Source organism: Physella acuta, unplaced genomic scaffold (genome assembly GCF_028476545.2).
Source record: "Physella acuta isolate Inbredline_101_S28 unplaced genomic scaffold, ASM2847654v3 ptg001669l, whole genome shotgun sequence".
NCBI lineage: Eukaryota > Metazoa > Mollusca > Gastropoda > Physidae > Physella > Physella acuta.
In genome coordinates, this window is record NW_026733182.1 from 79,521 (window position 1) to 95,949 (window position 16,429).

A 16,429-nucleotide genomic window follows, 5' to 3' on the forward strand; every position below is an offset into this window, starting at 1 on the left:
TAAATATACAATAGAAAATAATGATGGTTTCAAATGCTTTCAATTTGACAAATGGAAGGCGAAAAAATATATAACAAAAGACGTTAAATTTAATAATTTCATAGCTGAAATATTATTTGGCAAAAAAAAAGCTGCTGAACATTTAATTAAATCTGGAGCTGATATTAACGTTGTTAACGAAAACGGATGGAGTGCATTGATGTACGCTGCCAAAAGTGGAGCTAAAGAAACAGTTGTGCTCTTAGTGAAATCTGGATGTGATGTTCTAGCCGTTAATTCAGAAGGAGACAACGCATTAGCTATAGCATCAAAGTATGGCCATAAAGATATTGTTGAGTTTTTGAGCTCATTGTACAACACAAATGGTGTTTCGGTAAGTACTAAGAATAAAATTGATATGATATAATTATGTTTATAATAACAATGTCACCTATAATCGTTTGAAGAGTGCCCTACAGTAAAAATACGGTATGTAAATACGATGTTTAAAACGAACAATGGCTGAGACCCAGCGACCCTGAGTTAGCTAAACCAATGTTTCCGAAGAGCATTTTATTCTTCACATTGAAATGTGGCCGAGATATCTTCGTACTCATTATTGCGAAGGGTGATTTTATACAAGATTTTCATATAATCCACACTATGGGACCAATAAAATAAATGAAATATAGTGCCTGCATCAGCCGAAATTTGATATTTGGACGGCGTTTAACAAAGGAGTAGGGTTTAAATAATCCGTCCCAATAAGTTACTTGAAATTCTTCATCATATTGTCAAGGCCCCTTAAAATTTTTGAAATACTGAATTCGCCAACTAATGATGTTACAATTGACATTTTGGTCCGAAAATATGGACTGTTAAAAACGCATGTGGATTGGTTAGGGAAGCGGTGGTGTTCTGTTCCAAATGGACGTCCGCTAGTTGAATTTTAAAACTCGTATGATGCATGTAAAAAGTAAAATTACAAACTAACGTTGACGCTGATTTTGATAAAAAAGCTATTAATATATATATATATATATATATATATATATATATATATATATATATATATATATATATATATATATATATATATATATATATATATATATATATATATATATATATGTACAGAGTACAGTCAATTTTTATTAGGCCTAGGTTGATTAATTAATTGAAATTGACAAAAAATGTTTTTACCAAAGTAAAATAAAGGATTAATTCAGTTCTAACATTTTTGTAGAAGCATTTCGTCAGACTTTCTGATAACCGTCCCCCTTACATCAGAGTTCATAAAATTCCATATCTTTCATAGTCTGACGTCAGTTATGGACGCCAACTAACGAAAACAGCACATCTTTTATGCGAACGGGCGATGAAAGAAAACGACATTGATGTTATAAGCCCGACGAGGTATTACGACTAATTAATAATATAATAGATGATTAAAATACGTCCGACCAGTACAGAGAAAAATACGTTTACATGAATGTAAGAGGTCGGTGTGGTCGGGTTGGTAAAGTTTTTAGTGAAAATATCCGAGTCCAAACTCTCGGGCTCGATAGATAGGGACAGCACGCCTTGTAGGAGAGAAAACGCACAAAATCACAACAAAAGACTCTTGCGTAGTATTTTGTTTTTTTTAGTGAACAAAAGCCATGGAACGCAAACCCAGAAAAATAAAAGCAGGCGGAAATATGAGTCAACGGTCTAAGGGCGCATAACAAGACATAACAACTTTATTAGTAAATTGCCGAGTTGTGTAATGGTGAGGAAAACATCAAAACTAACAATTACAAACAGTGGCGGAACTAGAAATAATAATCATTAAAAAAGTTTTTAAAAACCCACGTTTTCTGATTGAACTAAAAAGTAGAAAATAAATGCTATACATCACAATAATGCAAGCGATCACTCTACTATAAGCGATGAAAAACGTGGGGCGCCGAAGTAAAAGTTATATTACTATTGATTAGATAATACTATTGACTTTTATTAGGGAGCGTGTAGAGAGTCAACAGTATTAGAAACTGTAAGAAAATCACGGCGCCCCACGTTTTTGATCGCTTATAGTAGAGTGATCGCTTGCATTATTGTGATGTATAGCATTTATTTTCTACTTTTTAGTTCAATCAGAAAACGTGGGTTTTTTTAAACTTTTTTAATGATTATTATTTTCTACTTTTTAGTCTTTGTCTGTTTGTTTGCATTGAAATCTTGCTATCGATTTTATCTTTTCACTTTTTTTTGGGTAAACGAAGACAACTTGTAAAAAGACAACTCGTATAAAACGAGAGACCCTTTCTTCTTCGGTCTCAATCGCAAGTGAATGATTGTCAGAGGTTAGTTGATAGCGGTTAGGACGAGGGCTGGTTACTGACTAAAACACATAGATTTGAACCCGTGTCGAGTGGGATAGCAATCGTGTGCCCAACCACTCGACCATATCGTCTCTCCCAAACTGGCCACCAGTGGTAATAGTTACCTCCTGTAAGTTTAAAGTCGGTTCAAACTAAATTATCTGCCCCTAAGCCTGTCGCGACGTGGGATCGTTCGCTTCACTGCGCGCGAGCTACGCGTCGCTCGTTTTTTTTTCTAATGGCTCGCAGAGGAGAATTATATATATAGATTATATAGCGGTCTAAAATGCTCAATAAAATGTTTCCATTGATCAATTTAGTAATAATAACAATTGAATATTCTATGGTCATCCAAAAGAAAGCTTCCCTGAAAATTTCAGCGCGCTAGCTAACTGGGAAGTGCCAGAAATTTCGATCGCAAGATTGGATTGGAAAGACAAACAGAGAAAGCAAGTTAAAGAAAACGTGGGAAAAAAATTTCTGGCCCCACATATATATATATATATATATATATATATATATATATATATATATATATATATATATATATATATATATATATATATATGGCTACAGGACATTACCCCCCCTGGATATTTCCCCCCCGGACATTTCCCCCCCGTATTTACCCCCCGGAGCAATTACCCCCCTGTCAATTACCCCCCTGTCAATTACCCCCCCCCCTCTCAAGTTAAAATCCTAACTCTAACTAGAATTTTATTCCTATATACTACTTTAATCCAAACCTTAAGAAAAAGACCAAAACCTAAGCATCCACCTTAGCCTAAAACTTCACACAAAACCAAAACCAAAGCTAGACACAACCCTAACCCTAAAACTAGCTCTAACCATAACCCTAATCCTAACCCTAACCCTATCCCTAGCCCTAAACCTAGCCCTAACCCTAACCCTAGCCCTAAAACCTAACCCTAACCCTAATCCTAGCCCTAAAACCTAACACTAACCCTAGCCCTAACCCTAACCCTAGCCCTAAAACCTAACCCTAACCCTAACCCTAGCCCTAACCCTAAAACCTAACCCTAACCCTAACCCTAGCCCTAAAACCTAACCCTAACCCTAACCCTAGCCCTAACCCTAAAACCTAACCCTAACCCTAACCCTAACCCTAGCCCTAAACCTAGCCCTAGCCCTAGCCCTAACCCTAACCCTAAACCTAGCCCTAACCCTAACCCTAACCCTAACCCTAACTCTAACCCTGTCCGGGGGGGGGGGGTAATGTCCTACTGGGCGGGGGGTAATTGACAGGGGGGTAATTGACAGGGGGGGGTAATTACTCTGGGGGGTAATGTCGGGGGGGAAATATCCGGGGGGTAATTGACAGGGGGGAAATGCCCTGTTCCCATATATATATATATTCTAGGTCAAGAAGTAGTTAACATAATTAGCAAAACACAATTTACTAGCATACTCACTTTTTGTCGAAACTTAATACTATTCTTGACACTCTAAGGTGAACCCTCAACCATCAAAAGAAGATGACATTGTCCAACAGGTGCTTGGTCTTGAGATATCAGAAGACCTGGTAAAGAAAACTCTACAGAAAAGGCTGGAAGATAAAGGCACAGCGTTTGAGAGTGCAGAAGCCTTGACGGAGGCCATATTAAAAGACAACATAAGAAGGCCCAGTACGTCCTTATATGGTGGCCCCCTGTTCTCAACTCAATTAAAGGCGGGTGATACTGAGGTGAAGGAGCTGCTACGGTGTAGAAACTGCTATGATGAGGATGTGGACACACAATTTAAACCTTGTGGTCATCTGTCTTGTAGCAACTGTGGTTTCCATGTTGACATTTGCCCGATCTGCAAATCTCCTATTAAAGCAAAAAAAAATCTTTCTTATATAGTAATATTAGCTGTTATTATCAAGGTATGTATATGAATGCGTATGAGTATGCGTATATATATATATATATATATATATATATATATATATATATATATATATATATATATATATATATATATATATATATATATAATTGCAATGCTTAAATATCAGCTTTGCAGCGTATCATAATTACAACATTTTTCACATTGCATTGACCCATGTGCCGAGTTTGAAAAATCGGTGTTGTAGAATTTATCAAACTTTTGCTCGCAATTTCTGCTTCATGGACGGCGGATGAATCAAGTTAAATAGAATATTGTTAAAACTAAACAAAAATGTGTCAAGGTTTTAAATAAATATCAATTAAATTAACCATTATAACAAATGCATATAGTTTAAAAGCAAGGCTGGCTTTACGGTGTGTTCTTTAAACTGTTTTAAAATGGATAGGATTACAAAGGTAGAAAGTTGAAAGCCAACTCATAGATGTTTAAAGAGACAGATCATAGTTATCTGTTGGTTTTAGATATTGTTTTTAATGAATGTAATCTCAACAGCCTGTTTCATTTATAAGCATCCTTCGCATTAGCTGAAACTATTGCCTTCTTACTTTAGAAAATGTCTTAATGATACTTATTGCACATAGTTAAATGTTTATATTATGTTCAATATAGTCATACATTTTATTCGTATAATGCAAATATAGCTTTTCATACTGTGGAGAACATGGACATCGAATACGAGTAAAAAATATACTTTTAAATATTGATTTATCATCTATGGTGTTTTAACAATAATGGCTGCATTTTAAAAATTGATATCTTTGATTTCAAATAAAAATTAACGGGAAAGTTAATAGCGATTTTATTGCTAAATCACACGTGATGAAATCACGAATAATTTACTTTTTTGTAGTTGAGACATAATAGGCCTACCTCTCTAGAACAATTTTTTTAACTATCTTTAGACATAATATTTCATATCAGTAGACACTTCGCTTATTACTCGCTATTCATGACTTTTATTTTAAATTAATGACTGATGATCAACTGTATACTAATAACTAATACCTCGTCCAACCTAATAAGTAATTAGTTAACTTTTCGGCTATTTAGGTAAAAACTGAAGATACAAAGAAATATCCTACCACACCAAAATCTCAAGGAATTGAAGGTAATGGTATTCGATTGTTAAGTAGTTTATTTGGCCATTACGGACATAACTTATAATTTTAAGCATACTGTCTAAAATGCATAATAGAGTATATTCTCAGAAAGTAGAACGATTGAGTGGTCAGCACTTTGTCTTGCTGTCTTTACTTTATCTAACAAAAGGCAGCACTCAACTGAGCTAGAGTAAGGGACAGACTGTTGCCTACATGTTTGTAAGATAGTATAGAGTTCTAACTTTAGAAAGTATTTTGGTTTAAATTTTTTTCATCATTATTTTAAGTAACATGTTGCGTTAATGCCCTAGGTTAATTTGTATTAATACACATTTTAGTCTTTCTTTTCGATATATTTATCTTATAAAAAGTAGTAACTAAAACGTGTGATCTGTGATTACATTATCTATTCGTAATACAATAAGTAATCTGCTTACCTTAATTAAAATGGGTTGTTTTTGTTGTGTGTGGATTTTTTTTTACAATTATAGAATTTGTGTGTAGTTAAAGCAGTATTATCTTTGATAGGTTGTTAAAATGAAAATTTACTATAGTTATCTATTCTGATATTATTATGAAAATTACATGGATATAATGTACACTTTGTTTGGCTCAAATACAATTCGATAAATTATAATATTATAAGACGTCAGACAGAAATGTAGCATTTATTTACGAACACGTCATCCAGAGAATAGTACAAATCCATTATAAACATATTAACTAAACTTTATCTTTCCATTTATTCTGTAACAGACCAGACCACACCGATACGTGGTCGACTACAAGAGAGACACTACAAAATCCTTCAACAAAACTACACTTATTTAGTTGATGAAATTGATGGGAAGTTTTTAACTGGTTTTCTGTTTTCTAAGAACATAATCTCTGAAGATGATATGCAGCACGTGAATTCAAAACCAACAAGAACCGAGCGGACCGAAGCTCTGCTTAATTTAATTCTTCGTGCGGGACCCAGAAGGGCGTTTCCCGAGTTTATAAATTCTCTAAGGAAAGATTATCCACAGGTGGTTGATAGGTTACAAAACTATGACGATGAAATGTAAAGATAAAAATAGTGAATAATAATAAAATTAAAAGTAAAACTTTCTATATTGTTAAAATGTATAGTTGAATATTATCTTGTCATAACTTTTAGTTTTTTCTTTGTTTATTATGTAATATTTGTTACTGTATGAAAACTATTCTCGTTTATCGTAACTCTTGAAGATACTAGTTTTTGTAGTAATTCGGTCAGTTCTGAATGGGATACAATGTTGCTCCCAATTATGGTGATGTTTTAATGAGCGTATATTGAGGGTTAATGAACATTCTATTTGATTAGGTGCTGTTACCTGCCTATATGGGAGATCGTAGATTTTTAGTAAAAATGTAAGTATAAGATGAAGTTGTTTCAGATACATAAGTCACAATATTGTGAAGCGATACTATTTAGTTTAATGTGGTTCAATCTCAGCACACTTTGTTATTACGTTTTAAGATAGTTCTATCTTAATGCATATTTTTTATATGATGATTTTGAATTTTAGAAGCGTTTTTTCGCTTTGTATTTTATACACATAAAATTGAGTTTTTCCTACAGTGTTTTACTTTAAACTTTCCGTACTATGATACAGTGGGATTTTGTACAATTTGTATTTAGAAAGAATAAAATCACAATTTAACTCATTAAATTGTTAAAATTCGAATAACGTTATAAAGATAAATATATTTTTTGTGATTACTAACTATAATTTTATAATATTAAAATGTAATTATATTTTTTTGTGATGTTACATTTTATATGCAGAACCTACACATCCCCTATTGAACTTCCGATCCATAGGGCAAATGAAGTAGAGTTCACCTGTTTATGTAAACTGAGATACAAATAAAGCACTTGCAATTACGACCAATTGTATTTACTTTCCCTGACTTGAGGTGTGTGGAATATGTGACTTCCTACGGACCAAAACCCGGGATCCGAACTCTAAACCTTTGGGTTTGTGGTCGTAAGCGCTACCAACCTACCATGCCGTCCCAAAGAACCTACAACACAACCAAACCCGGACGTAACAACATTTATTTCAAATTTATTTTATATTTAAATTTTAAAATTCTTTTTGCAAATTTTTGGTAAAATTAATTTTAATCAATTTGCTAAAAATATAATGTAAACTTTTCTTTTTTAAATATTTGTATGTTTCTTTACAGAAATTACTTGAACCAGTTTTTAATTATTTCATTTGTTTTGAATATTTATACGAAAGTAGATTTTGTAGTAATGTATTTACTGTAGGGGCCTACGTTTTCATTACATAAATGCTTTTATATTTTAACGTAATTGTATATGGTGCACTTTATTAGCTTGTTGTTTATAGTTTGTAGTTAAATACGTTGAAGATGGTTTTAAGGGATAAACAGTACTTCAGTATACAATATGTAATGTCTTCTTTTTTAAACTAAAATATCAAATACTGTTACATTCTGAAAAGGAATTTCGAAGGATCTAATTATTACACATATATTTAAGCAATTCTAAATCTATATTGTCTTGTAAGATTGATAAAACTAAATAGTAAATTTATAAGATAAAAGTAATTAATTTGTAATTTAATAAGATTATTGTTTTATTACTTCCTTTGATGTACAGTAGTAGTTTCACATTTATATTTATATTAACAGTTTTAAATTTAAATTATTACATTATTTATATCTTACTTGATAAGTGTCTCGTGATTGACGTCACATTACTTAGCCTATTTTCTCCCAGTCACGCGTATCTTAACACAAAGACAAAAATGCGAACCTTCCTCTATCCACCTACATGAACTGACTTCACAAAGTCCTATCAAACCGTAAACACTCCTCCAGAGTAAGCAACAAGTTACAAAAATTGCCAAATATATATAATTTATATATATATATATATATATATATATATATATATATATATATATATATATATATATATATATATATATATATATATATTAATAAAATATATATATATATATATATATATATATATATATATATATATATATATATATATATACTAGCTGCATCCCGTGCTCCGCCACGGTAAATCTTTTTAAAATATACCAACTTTGGAACAGAACAAAACAAACAAAAACACAACACAAACACAAACAAAACACAACCACAACCACAACACAACCACATTACAACCACAACACAATCACAACACAACCACAACACAACCACAACACAACCACAAAACAACCACAACACAACCACAACACAACCACAACACAACCACAACCACAACCACAACCACAACACACGGTAAATCTTTTTTAAATGTACCAAGTTGGGAACAGAACAAAACTAAATACAACACAAACGAACGCAAAGAAAAAACAAAAACGAAAAAACAAACACAACACTCAACATAAACTCAATTTAAATGTAATCATAAAGGCATATTGCTCACAGTCTATCCCGTAGCGCCAAATCGCGCCCTTTCCGAGCGCCGGCGGAAAATTTCGATTTACACCCTCCCCCCCCCCCCTCTTGCTACGCCTCTGTTATAAAACCCCTAGCTTTTCCGCAAATAAATTAAAGGCAGTATTTAGAATATCCGTGTTTTACCGACCATATTGCACTTTATAAATTCATGCATTTTTTTCAGTACTTTTAAAAATTTACAATAAAGTTTCATGACTAAAACCATTGCGCACCTAATGAACGTGATGACTTAATATAGTAATGGAGAATAGTTGATTAAAAATTATAATTAGTAAACAGTACATTCAGTGAATATAATAAATAAAAGATAGCCTTTTATCAATCAATGCTAATAATAATATTCCAACAATAATGTACTCTTACACGTCTGCATAATTTGCATTCACATTTTGCTAATTATATTATTCCAACAATTATTCCGTCTTGCAGATTTTGCATTCACATTTTTAGCATGAGTTCAATTTATCTTTGAATTACCTCCATTGGCAAAATTACTAAGCAATTTAATTAGATTTTTCTACCGTACTGTTATTATGTTATAAAAATGTATCCACTTTTTCTAGGAATATTAACGAAAACGATATTTGACATTGATCCTTTTAATATGTTTTAGCAATGTGCGTGTATTTAATATTCTCTTGACATTATGCAAAAAAGTAAAAACTGTGGCAATTATAAAATAGCTCTATGCCGTTATATAAACAAACCCTACTCTATTACTTATAATAAGATACTGCGGTGCACTGAAAAGCACAGCATGGTGCGTAGTTTACTTTTATAGTGCCAAAATCTATAGCGATGACGGACGGACGGACGGAAGGAAGGAAGGACAGACACAGCCCGCTTATATTATAGACTAGCTGCATCCCGTGCTCCGCCACTGTAAATCTTTTTTAAATGTACCAACTTGGGAACAGAACAGAACGAAACTAAACACAACACAAACGAACGCAAAAAAAAAAACGAAAAAAACAAACACAACACTCATAACATAAACACAATTTAAATGCAATCATAAAGGCATATTGCTATAAGTCTAGCCCGTAGCGCCAAATCGCGCCCTTTCCAGTGATTTGCACCCCCCTCAAACTTTCGATTTGCACCCCTGTCAATCCGCCCTAAAACTTTCGATTTCCACCACCCCCCCCTCGCAAATTTTTTCCAACCCACTTTGGCGCCCCCTAAGGTCGGCACCCGGGGACATATGCCCCCCCCCCCTCGCTACGCCTCTCCTATAAAACCCCGCTTGTCCGCAAACCGAAAGATAGAATAATAATTGGTAATCAGTATAAATAATAGGCAGTATTTAAAATATCCGTGTTTTACCTACAATATTTCACTTTATCCATTCATGCATTTTTTCCAGTACTTTAAATTTTAAAAATTTACAATAGAGTTTCATAACTAAAACCATTGCGCACCTAATGAACGTGATGACAATTGACGCGTCTATAATAGTGCTGAATAGTTGATTAAAAATTATAAGTAATAAACAGTAGGGCCTACATTTAGTGAATAAAATAAATAAAAGATTGCTAATTATAATTTTCTAACAATAATTTCCTCTTACACATCCGAATAATTTGCATTCACATTTTGCTAATTATATTATTGCAACACTAATTCCTTCTATGACGAACGTATATTTGCATTCACATTTTTTATTAGCGTGAGTTTAATGTATTTTTAAATTACCTTCTTTGTCAAAATTAGAAAAAAAGAGTTAAATTAAATTGATTTTTCTACCGTACTGTTATTATGTTATTGAAATGTATCCACTTTTTCTGGGAATATAAACGAAAATGATATTTGACATTAATACTTTTAATATGTTTTAGCAGTGTGCGTGTATTTAATATTTTCTTTACGTTATGCAAAAAAGTAAACACAGTGGCAATTATAAAATAGCTCTATGTCGTTATATAAACAAACATTACTCTATTACTTATAATAAGACACTCCGGTGCACTGAAAAGCACAGCATGGTGCGCTGTTTACTTTTATGGTTACAAAATCTATAGTGATGACTGAAGGACTGACACACTACCTAGCCGCTTATATTATATATATATATATATATATATATATATATATATATATATATATATATATATATATATACAGTCATCCCTCAGATATCGTGGCTAATATGGACCAGAACCTCCTGCGATAAGCAGTGTTTCTTCCAGACTTTTTTCCCCGGGGGGGGGGGGGGGGGGGGGGGGCACTAGAAATTTTCGGGGGCGGGGCGGTAGACTTTCTTCGGGAGTCGGACACTGTTAAAAGTATATATTTTCTATATAAATTATATAAATTTCATTTCGTTCGGGGGGGGGGGGGAGTTGGGGGGGACGGTAAATAATTTTCGGAGGGGGCCTGGAAGAAACTCTAGCGATAAGTGAAACCAGCGATGTAGAGTTACCCTCTCATTGTTAACATGCGTACATTTTTTGTATATGTGTAATACTAACAAGTCTATATGAAACCATTTAAGTACATATATTATCATCTTTATAATTATTATCTTAGGTTCACTGGAGGATTAAGAAGGTTGGGGGGGGGGCGGGACATTTGGGGGCGCCTTCCAATCCCTTATTACACAACGTAACGCGACCCCAGGCCAGCATAAAAGTTCTTGTTGACGTTTTAGATCAACCCCACCAACCAATCGGTGATCACGAAAAAGTAAGGTGATCAGAGGTCACATCATCAGACAACACAAGGGATGGAAAAATGAAATCTTTGTTTAGCATAACCGATTTGCTCGCCATTTTTAGTTTGCATGTGTCGGTTATCTGGTTCTAATTAGGATTCATTTCTTCAAAAGTAGTAGTTTAAGATTTATATTTATATTAAAGTTAGAGTTGAAGTTGTGTGACTTAACTAAGAACAAACATAATAAAAGAAAACGAACAGAATCACCCGTCTACGATCCTTTCATAGTCAGTGCTACAAAGGTCCAGTTACCACAGCCCCTCCCACTCGCACACCCACACCCACACACTCCCCTTCCCACACCCACACACTCCCCCCTCCCCCTGTCTTTACTTCTCGCTTGCCACAGGTTTGTAACAACGTTTAATATATGGACGACCCTTACAGAGGAAATTAAGTAGTTCTTAGGTAAAAATGTATGCATTGAATTGTAATCTGTTTAAAATAAACTTTATAACCAAAGTGTCAGCGTTTTCTCTTTCATCTAGAAATTTTACGCGTTTAAAATGTTAAAGAACATTAAACTGTGCAAGAAAATAGTCAATTGTAGTTTTGAATGGTTAAAAATAGATGCATGTGTATGCACAAGTCGATAGAAATTGCCAATTGATTAATAACACACAAAGAAACTTGATTTGTTATACTTTTTGTTTTTTTTTATGTGCAAACATTTACTGCAAACACTATTGGGCAATTGCATTTTGAAAAATGTTGCTCCACTACGAACTGATTAGATATTGCTTGGATAAAGATTATAGATAGATGCCCAGACGTGTTTTAACCTCCCACAACCAAAAAAATCCAAACGCTTCTTACAGTGCTACAGTATTTCAGTAATGACTTTCTTCTTCTTCGTTCTTAATTTTACTTTTGGAAGGGATCCCCTTTCAACACAATTAAGGATACGTGTCAACTGGTTATGCGCAATTGAGGCCATTGACTCCGATTTTAGCCTGCTTTCCTTTCTAGATTTGTTTCGATAGCCTTTGTCCAACCAAGAACAAATTACAACGCAGCAGTTGTTTGATTTTGGAGTTATCTTTCCTGGAAGAGTGGCTGTCCCCAGCTAACGAGCCTCACCTGCCCGAGTCAGTAATAAATAATTTGAATGGTCGTTAGTAAAATTAGAAACACAAATCGTTTTAATTGGCTTCACTGAGATAGCGGCTAGACTGGGACATAAATAAAAGTTCTAAACATTGGCGCAATTAACTGTCTGTTCTTACAGGATTTTAAAATGTTCATTCCTTTATGAAATGCTTGATTTTCAGGGTTAAATTACTATTTGTTTTTATGTAACAAATTACATTTATTTAAATATTTAGATCATAGGAAGTCACTTTACAGAATACAATTTTTATAAGATCTTAATATCTTTTAATAAAAGCCGACATTTGTAGAGGATAATGAACATTCAATAAGGGCACAATATAGTAGAAGCTTAATGAAATAAAAATAAAAAAAAACCCATTGCTTTTAAATGCCTTTTGAAAGCTTCTGAATTTGATGGCATTAGTAGCTCTTCGCTGAGTGACATTTTCGTATAGCTAAATTCGTTAAGCAAACAAAAAATAGACGCTAATTGTTAATTAGATACCGTTTTCTCATGCGTTATACGTTTTTATTGATTTCTATAATTCGATTAAAAAATTTAAAGAATGCCGGCACCTTGCAAACAATGAAAACTTTAGCTTTATACCTTCATGGAAGATAATGTTGTTTAGGTAGACTTTAATGGTGTTTAATTCACACATTAAGTGAAGCTTCAAAGTGGTAAAACAAATTGTAATCTAACACAGAAAAATAGAGTGTAATGATTTATAGAGTAGATGAAGTAGAGTTCATGTTTCTTGACCTCCGACAAAAAGGGGATGGTTTGGTTAACGCTATGCCTAGCCACCTTAATTTACACTACGTGAGTCAGGTACCCATCACATATGGGTGGACACGGGGACGCCATGCGGTATCACATCTCCAAATTTGCGAATCTCTATAGTAGAAACTATTATTTATGTCTATAAATCGAAGTAAATAATGCAATATTGCTATGTATATGTATTGTTAATGGACTTGATACTAAAATATCTTCATATAAGTACTCCAAAACACTTTCAGATATCTGTCATTGTGAAAGTCATTCGAGATTTAATTAAATGAGATCAAAATTAAACTTAATTCAATAGAGTTACTTTTAAACTATACAATTATTTGTAAGATTATAATCTATTAGTTCGACTTTTCTTTTATAGAGAAACCTTTAATACTCTTACAATAAATCATTATGTATATCGATTGGATTTTTAAAATTCTATTATAACATAAGTTAGTTCTACGTGTTAATTGTATTTTCGTATAGGCAATTTCCAGTTTGTGGTTTAAGGTCTGAATGTGTTAGCCTTTTGGCAGTGTCTAGGCATAAAATCGTTTCATTCGCTTGACTGGCTTCCCATAATGTTCATTGGTTTAATATTGATTTTCTTCTATACATGGACCTTACGTCAGAGTAACACAGTTACGACAGCACAGTGCTATGTACTGGGACAGTGAACAATCTACCCTCTGTGTTAAAACGTAAAACACGATGGTGTATTTCTAGACAACAAAAAGCTATAGATTAAGTCATACTGTTTATTTAGATCTATCAAGTCAAAACTGAGTTGTAAGATTTTCACACGAGAAATAACCTTTGGGTTATGAATTGTGAATTCTAAAATGTTCACTTCTTTAGACAACGTCCAACAGAAAAGTTGTTTTCTCAACTTTGTGTTCAATTAAAAAGTGTAGCAGTTTGTGAGAACGGTGAGGGTGGAGGTTGACAGAAATATGACTTAGTATAACACAATTTGTGTTTAATCAGGTTAATTGTATAGCAGTATATAAACTATTTGAGCCTTTTTGCTTTACATGGTTTATTTAATTTACTCAAGTTACAAAATTTAAATAATTATTGATTTTTTGCACATAATTGTAAATATTGTAATACATAAAATCAATCCGTAATGCCAATCGATTTCAAAGAGTCAATCAATCCGTATTCAATACCAATGCGAGTTGAGATAGCGCAATTTATAGTTGGTGACATCAAAACACCCCCCTCAGACGAATCGCTATTGATCTATATCTTTTTTTGGTTGTGAAATAAGAGCTTTCTGCATGCTTAAATATTTTTTTTTTAAATTCCAATCGATAAAAATGGAGACTATGATTTTAGCTTGTGCTGTTTTCATAGTCTATCAAGATTGAATAGACTAACAGTTGGTATGGATATTAAGTTAAAATAGCTATCATTTAAGCAACGTAGGTTCTTATAATTGACTAGTTAGTTTTTCACACGTTGAGAAAATGTATAAGACGTCATAATTTCGCTTTATGTTTTCAACAACACAATATGTTGTATAGCTAAATGTTATTTCTTAAACATATTTAACCAAGTTTTTTGTTTCAACAACATTACACAAAAATGGAAGATAAACTGTATGCGTCATCGAATGCGTGTTGACGTATGATTTTGTGTGTAGGTGTATGTGTATGTAATGTGTATGCGTAAGTGTGTGTTTTCCTTAGAAATTTAAGCATGTACGTGCATTTGCAATGGGACGTTAACGCACGTAGACGTGGATATAGATGAGATGTCATTGAAATAGGCTGGAGTCTAAAACGTCACTGACCTCTACCTTTGTTAGCTTGTACTCGTTTAGAGTCTACCTACACTTCATGGTACAGATTGGAAATAGTTTCAAATCGATTTTGGTCTATACATGAATCTGACGTCGGGATAACCCGCTGTAGGATAGCACTGAGCTACGTAATGGAACAGTGAAATATATCCCATGTGTTAAAACACAAGTCACGTGATTTTAACAATTCTAGAGAATATGCTAAAGATTATATACAGTTGTATATCGCTCAAACTAGTAAACAACTATTTAAAAGAGAAACAATTGTTGGTTTCAGAGCCTTAAGCTCTATAGTATTCACATACATATCAACTTCTAATTGAGACTTAACAATAGCTTTCCTCAAATGTTTTTTAAATCTAAAAAGTGTCGTGGTTTGTAAAACAAAAAGTGAGTGTTGGGCTGTCTACGAAATATTGCGTGTTATAATTCAATGCAAATATTATGTTAAATATGGTCGAATGTTGCTAAAAAAAGCATAATTGATGAATATCTGCTTGATAATCCACTCGAGTTTGGCTGGAGCAATGTATGATCTATTTCAACACAACAACACACCAATCTCTCTGTGGTTGTGAAACAGGAGCTTTCTGCACGCTTGAGTAATTTGTTAGGTCTATTAGATTCGATGTGCGGCCTGTGATTTAAACCATTGAATTTGAATCACCTTGGACTGTTTTTAAATCTCATTAAGGTTGTCTTAAGGTGGAATTGACGCAATGATTGTATGCGGTATGCGTTTAGTCAAAACAAACCTCGTATTTTTTTATTAGACAAAACATATCTACGGTACTATTCTCAAATATTCTAGATGTTGTTTTATATAAGGTATGTTCCTATTATTAAGTAGTTAATTAATCATTTCAGAAAATATATAGACATTTATTATTTAGAAATGGCTTCCCAAAATATGTAATCATATAATTATGATATCGAGTTAAACTTCCCTTAATGACATAAGGGATGTTTATTTAGAACGGATACACGTAAATGTTTAAAATCATTTGGCTTGTTTAGTAGCTATATATTTATCACCCACATGGCATTTGTTTAAAAGTAGGCCTTCGTTATTTTTAGTTTACGCCTGTAATAAGTTGTTTTTAACTTCTCGTATATACGAAGTATAGAGAAAATCTTGTAATCGTGCAAAAAAAAAAATCGAGATTTTTACAAATCTCGACGTTTTACA